Source organism: Juglans microcarpa x Juglans regia, chromosome 8D (assembly GCF_004785595.1).
Source record: "Juglans microcarpa x Juglans regia isolate MS1-56 chromosome 8D, Jm3101_v1.0, whole genome shotgun sequence".
In the NCBI taxonomy this organism is placed as follows: Eukaryota; Viridiplantae; Streptophyta; class Magnoliopsida; order Fagales; family Juglandaceae; genus Juglans; species Juglans microcarpa x Juglans regia.
The window spans coordinates 27,638,012-27,644,824 of record NC_054608.1 but is presented as its reverse complement, the minus strand read 5'-3'; positions in this window follow the sequence as shown (position 1 = coordinate 27,644,824).

Below are 6,813 nucleotides of genomic sequence, written 5' to 3'. Positions count from 1 at the left end.
CATCGTCACGGGGTTCGCGGTGGCATTTGTTTACCCAGTAAAGTGTTGTGATGCCTCTCTCCCTCTCGATTTTCTTTTTATTTGGTTACCCATTGTGACGATACGATTGTCAGGTGTTTGCAATGGCATTTGTCCATCAGGGCAGATTGATAAAGATGAAGGAGAAGATTATGAAATTTGCATATGGAGGGTGAGAGATTCGCGTAGAGTAGCTTCTTATGTGGAGATGGATTCGCAGATGGAGAGGGTAGATTTTAGGGATTTTACCTAGTAAAGTGTTCGCCTTGCCTCTTTCATGGGGGATTCGATGTTCACGGAGGGGAGCTGCGTGTCGTTTGAGATGCTTCGGAGGGGAGACGGAATCGCTAGGTCGCGTCGTGGTGTTCGCGTCTTGGTGCTTCGTGGTGTTCGCATTGTGCGTCGTTGCTCGTGGGGGATTCGACAGGGGGTAACTTGAAGCAAGTGAACCTCTTACACTAAACCCGGTCAGCCACATCAGCTGATGTGGGATGTTAGAGCCTAGACCGGCTTTAGAGTAGATTTTCTCATAAATATTATATGTAGGGTCAATTTCATGTGTTTTTCTCTTTTTAGTTAAGACCATCAAATTTTAAATGATCTTTATATTTGGAGAAATGATATTTGCAATTTTAGGACGTACAAATTCCGCATATTCATTTTTAAAAAAGTATATAAATTTGAGATCTATATGAAAAAATTATTATTTTAATGATGGATCCACTTTTTTTCAAATTGAGTGCGTAAACCTTGTAAACTCTAAGGCTAGGTTTGGATAGCAATCTGCTTCCAACTCATCTCATCTCAATATGAAAACACCACTTTTCAATTTTAAATTTTCAACTTTTTTATGTAATCATTACCTAATCAGTATATTTTTTTCAAACTTCCAACTAAAATATAAAAAATAATTTAATTTTTTCAAATCTCTAAACAAAAATTATATTATCATAATATTTTAATTTTATAATATTTTGATTCAATTTTTTTTTCTCTTATTTTTTAAAACTATATAAAATATATTAATTCAAATTATTTCATGGTTATTTATAAAGTATTTCGTTATTATTTATCAACTATATGTATTTTCTTCTTATGCACTGTTAGCATCAATATTAATGAAAAACCGAGTAAGTACTACTCGTGTGTCAGCTTTTGGATTGGTGTTGGGATGAATCATGATCAAGATCAAGGAACTGGTGGATGTACAAAAGGAAAAATTAATGGAGGGAGCTAGCTAGGCCCTAGTGGTCCAATTTCTTTTGATTTATCTGTCTGAAAGTGAAACAGTGCAAGAAACGCGAACTTCATGCTAGCAAGTACGGTCTGCTCCCTAGACATATATTATAAATAGCATATCCCATGTATGAGGATATCTCTCTGATTCCTAAACTCTTTCATTTATTTATAAATTTTAAAAAATATTTACTAACTTTAGCATCAGAGGTTACCTGGCCCTTAAGCCGTCTACTCCAAGTTGCACTTCTCTTTATTTTTTTGCAGGCTCATTATTGAAGACCTAAGTTGTCGAAACTTGATCTAAAGGTGTGCGAAACACAACGTTAACAGTGGCAATGTCTGAGGTTGCACCCGAGAAATGAGACTGTAATCAATTGTTACAATTGTTAAGACATAAATTAAATAATAAAATCTATATATTCTCATCAGTTTAAGTTATTAAGACAAATGGTGATTTCAGATTGTTAACGCCCAAAAAGGGCGAAACCCAGAAGGGAAGAAAGACCCATTCTCGGGAAGCAATAAGGAGGGTTGGGCCTCGATCGGTGTTTTTTAGAGCCACCGAAAATGCTTTAGTGTGGCTATACAATGTCGGTGCGTACATCCATGGCGGTGAACAGTATTTAAATGCTGAGAAAATAAGAAGAGATTAACACAGATTTATTTGGTTCGACACTAGGCCTACATCCATGGGGTTTAGAGAGGCGAGATTCCACTATCATATACTTATTTATAGTCTCTCGTGGCCTCTTATTTTTCACTGTACAATGGGAGCTGAAAATTTACTTGCTGAAGAAGATATTCTCTCTAGAGCTCTCTGTCTTGAGGTTGAAGAAGAAGCGGAAGCCAAACCAAAAGTCCCTGAAATCGTAGGCACCCTATCCCTTTTATCTAATCCTCTGCTTGCGTAAGCCTCGGTAGTGGTGAGGGATCTCTACTTGGCGTGTCTGACCCTTTCTCCCTTTCATACTTTCTCCTGACACATCCCTGTCTTATGACACCCTCACCCCCTTGTCCCTTCTTGTCTCCTCTCCTTCTCTTATATCTTTGTCTTCTAGTGATGACCTTTTGATGGGCTGGGTCTTTAAAATCACTTTGGGCACGATGTTACCCCCTCACAGTTGCCCGCGATTCTTTAGGGCAATTTGTTCCAAAGAAGACCTTGAGAATCTTCAAAGGTGAAACATGCAATCGACTTGATCCGCCTCCGTCCGTATAGAAATAAATTCTGGGCACTGGCCCTGGTGATCCGTTCCTCTCGCGTTAAAGATTTCCGAACCTAGGATTAGGCAGAAGATGGGCTAGACCGCGTAACATGCGTAAGGCGCAAGCACTTCCTGGCGAGGTAAACGAGAGGTAGGCGCGACTACTTAGAGCACGTAGGGTGTGAGCATGTAGCTCGGCTATGGTGAGCTAAGTAGGAGGTAGGGTCGACCGTATGGAGCGCAAGCAAAAAGCCTATCCTAGTGAGGTAAATGGGAGGTAGGCTCGACCGTATGAAACACGAAGCCCATCCTAGCGAGATGAGTGGGAGGTGGGCTCAACCGCGTAAGATGCACATGAAAGTTGGCTGGGCAATCAAGTGACCTACCCTCCTATTTGGACGCCAAGGAGGTTGGGCAGTCCTTGACCTTTGCGGCTTGTTGACTTTTGTAAAAATGGTAAAAAGGGGCGAGCAGTTTGTAAGACTGGACTCACCTTAAGCCTTGTCGAAAGACTTATGTTCTTATGGCGTTTTTGTTTTTGATGATGTTGGTGAGCATTCTTTTTTCGAAGGTAACCCGCTAGTAGCAGTTATGGCACGAGTGTGACACCTGATATTTGCTAGTGGAGATGTTGTCTCAAAAGTAATGTCGGGCAGTCGAAAGACTGAACTAGCACTTCGTTGTGAGGCAGGCCGGGCCGCCTTAAGGCTGGACCAACTGTTGACTCTCAGAAGGTAAGTAGAAGATGTCCGACCGTGCTATGCTGTATCAAAAGTAATGTCGGGCAAGCAGTCGAAAGACTGAACTCGCATTTCGCCATGAGGCAGGCCGAGCCGCCTTATGGCTGAACCAACCTATTGACCCTCACAGAAAGGTAACTAGAAGATACTGCAAAAGTCAAACTTGTTAGTGCAAATATTTCTCAATCACAAGTACGAAATTCGCAAACCTGAGCTGTCTTGCGAAGGTGCGGTGAAGGTATGAGGCTTTATCTATTTGGAATCTGTTGCTGGAAATGACGTTCCGTTGATGAGATCCCGTTTGTGGAGATTTCATTGATGGAGATTCAGTTGATGGAGGTTCCATTAATGGAGATTCTGTTGATGGAGATTCTATTGGTGGAGATTTTATCTTTGGGTTGCCGAAGGCTAACCGCATTCCTCTATGAGAGGGATAGAGCAGTCTTACACATTAAGCTCATTCATTTCGCCTCACAAGGAGCTAAGTACTTGATAGAGATTTAGTTTGCTGGAGATTCCGTTGGTGGAGATTCATTGGTGGAGATTATGTCTTCTGGTAGGCGAAGGCTAACCCACACTCTTCTGCGAGAGGGATAGAGCAGCCTTAGGCATTATACTCATCCATTTTGCCTAGCGGGGAGGTAAGTAGTAGGACAATGATGTGGCTTGTCTACTTTTTACCGTGTTGTTGCTGTCATCATTCCTCGGTGTAGCATTCGAGTTATCGAAAGACCCGGCCCGCACACCATCGGAGAGAGGCCAGGATGTCTCAAGCCAACCTACCCCTTTAGTCTCCCGAGGAGGTAACTTCTTCGGACGACAGCACGGCTGAACCCGCTCTTCACTGTGACGAGGGTCGGGGTAGATATTCGGACAGCCAGGAAGCTAAACCCACTCTCCTCCACGGGAAGGACGAAGCGGCCTTTGGCTATGCCCACCCCTTCTGGTCCTACGAGGAGGTAGCTTGTTCGGGAAGTTTGGGATTGGACCCGTTCCTGCCTGTTGACATCGCAAGGAAGGTAAATCTTTACCTTCGAGTAGCACAGAACTGACCCACACTCTGCCGCAGGAGGGATAAGGCAACCTTTAGACCTACCTTTCCCTTTGGTACCATGTGGGGGAGGTAATTGGGACAACAATTTAGCTCATCCGCTCTTTGGACGGAATGGAGGTCGGGGTAAGTTGTTCAAGCTACCGGGGGCAGGACCCGCTCTCCCAGACGAGGAGGTTGAGCCGCCTGGTCACTTATCATCCTTCATGGAGAGGTAAGTTGTTAGGACAATTTGAGATTGGACCCGCTCCCACCCGTTGACATCGCAGGGAAGGATAAGTTTGGGTCAGACTGGCGCTGAACTCATACTTCGTTGTGGCGGAGGTCAGGGTAAGCCTTCGGGCCTTGGGGGGCTGGACCCGCACTCCATCTTGGGAGGGGTAGAGTATTCTTAGGCATTGCACTCATCCCTTTGGTCCCGCAGAAGGTACGTTGTTCTGCCAATCTGTCATTGTACCCTCTCCCACGTGTTAACGCTCACGAGGAAGGTAAGTCTTCATTTTCGAGTAGCCGAAGGCTAACCCGCACTCCTCCACGAGAGGGATAGAGCTGCCTCTGGAGTAACTCGTCCCTTTGGTGCCTCGCTGGGTGGCAAGTAGTTGATGAAGATTCTACATCGAACGATACAGTTGGTGTTTCGCACTACTGAAAATAATCATGTTAGTGAAAACAAAATCCACATAAGTTGTCACTGGCTGAGGAGACTGGTTGGCCAAGGAGACTGAGCAACGAGCCCACGGTCATTGAGTGGAAGCCGTGGAGTCTTGCCTGCGGTGCTCATGGCCATGGAGTCTTGCCTACGGTGCCCATGGTCGTGGAGTCCAGTGCACTGGGTGCATGCCCAAGGGGTCATTGGGGTTAGCCGTGGTGGTCGGGGACCACCCCTAAGATGGCTGAGGATGCCAACGGTCCAAGTGCTAATCACCGACGGGATCAAGAGGCTCATGGCGGTCTACCATGAGCTCGCTACGTGCATAGAGTACATGGCCGAAGGACACTATTGACGATCGTGCATAGGGCGTGCCAGAGGCACTCAGGCCGAGACAGACTTTGCTAGCTGTACACATGGTGGTGGCGGATGGTTGCCCGTCGGCTTGCTAGAGCCACTGGAGGTGGGGCTCCATCCAAGGCGTACGGAAGAGTGTGCACCCTTCACCCACCGTGCTTGTGCCCAGTGTATATTTGTGAGCGATCTTTACACTGCTCTCTTAAAAAAACTATGTACTTAAAAGCACAGGGAGTGGTGGGCACTCTTTGAGCTCAAGTGGCTGGGGAGTTTGGGAGCTTGGCCTTACATGCTGGATATAAAAAGTACAATACAGTTTTAATCGCCCATTTCCTGTAGTAGTGCTTTTCGTAAAAATAAAAGTGGAAAGGCTAAAAATACTTATATGGAAAACTTTTATCTACTCATTTGGAGATTATTTAGCACATCAAGAAATCGTCATTCTTCCACTTCTGGTGTACAAAAAAAAAATATTTTATCCAACAGATGGTGCCACTGTTAACGCCCAAAAATGGAGCAACCCGAAAGGGAAGAAAGATCTATTCCCAGGACGCGTTGAGGTGGGAATGACCTCGATTGGTATTGTTTGGAGCCCCAAACAATGGTCCAATGCGGCTATATAGTATTGGTGCGTACATCCATGGCTATGAATAATATATAAATGCAGAGAAAATAAGAAGAGATAAACACACAGATTTACGTGATTCGGCACTAAGCCTATGTACACGGGGGTTTGGGAAGGGAGATTCTACTATAATATTCTTATTAATAGTCTCTTATAGCCTTTCATTTCTCACTATATAATGGGAGTTGTAAATTTGATTGCTAGAGAAGATATTCTCTCTAGAGCTCTCTATCCTGAGGTTGAATAAGAAGTCAAAACCAATCCAAAAGTCTCTAAAACCGTAGGCACTATGTCCCTTTTATCTTACCCTCTGCTTGCGTGCGGCTTGGTAGGGGTGAGGGATCTCTACTTGGCGTGTCTAACCCTCTCTCACTTTCCTACTTTCTTCTGGCACTAACTTGTCTCCTGACACCCTCACCCTTTAGTCTCTTCTTGTCCCCCTCTCATTCTCCAATATCTTTGTCTTCTAGTGATGGCCTTTTGATGGGCTGGGTCTTTAAAATCAGTTTGACCCCAGCGTATTTTACCCCCTCACGCAGATGATATTAGAGCAAAGATACTAAGTTTGAATTCTGATTTTATACTCTACCTCTATTTAATTAAATATGATAGAGAAGTATTCGGCTGAGTTGGAGCAAGATGAAGCAAATGAAAGAGAAGTATTATTTTAATTTAGTCCTACAAATAACTTGGCTTGGCTTAGAAAATGAATGAGATATAGTTTTCCAGAATATGTTTAATGTCTTTTTCTATATATAAGATCAAAATATTGGGACAAAGTTTGTAATGATGTTGTAGCTATCGATACATGTCACGTTCTAATGAGTAGGCCATGGCAATATGATAGGACCCTATACATCCATGATTGCAAATTGAACACATACAATTTATATTTGATCATAAAGGGAGTTACAGTTTTATATTTGATC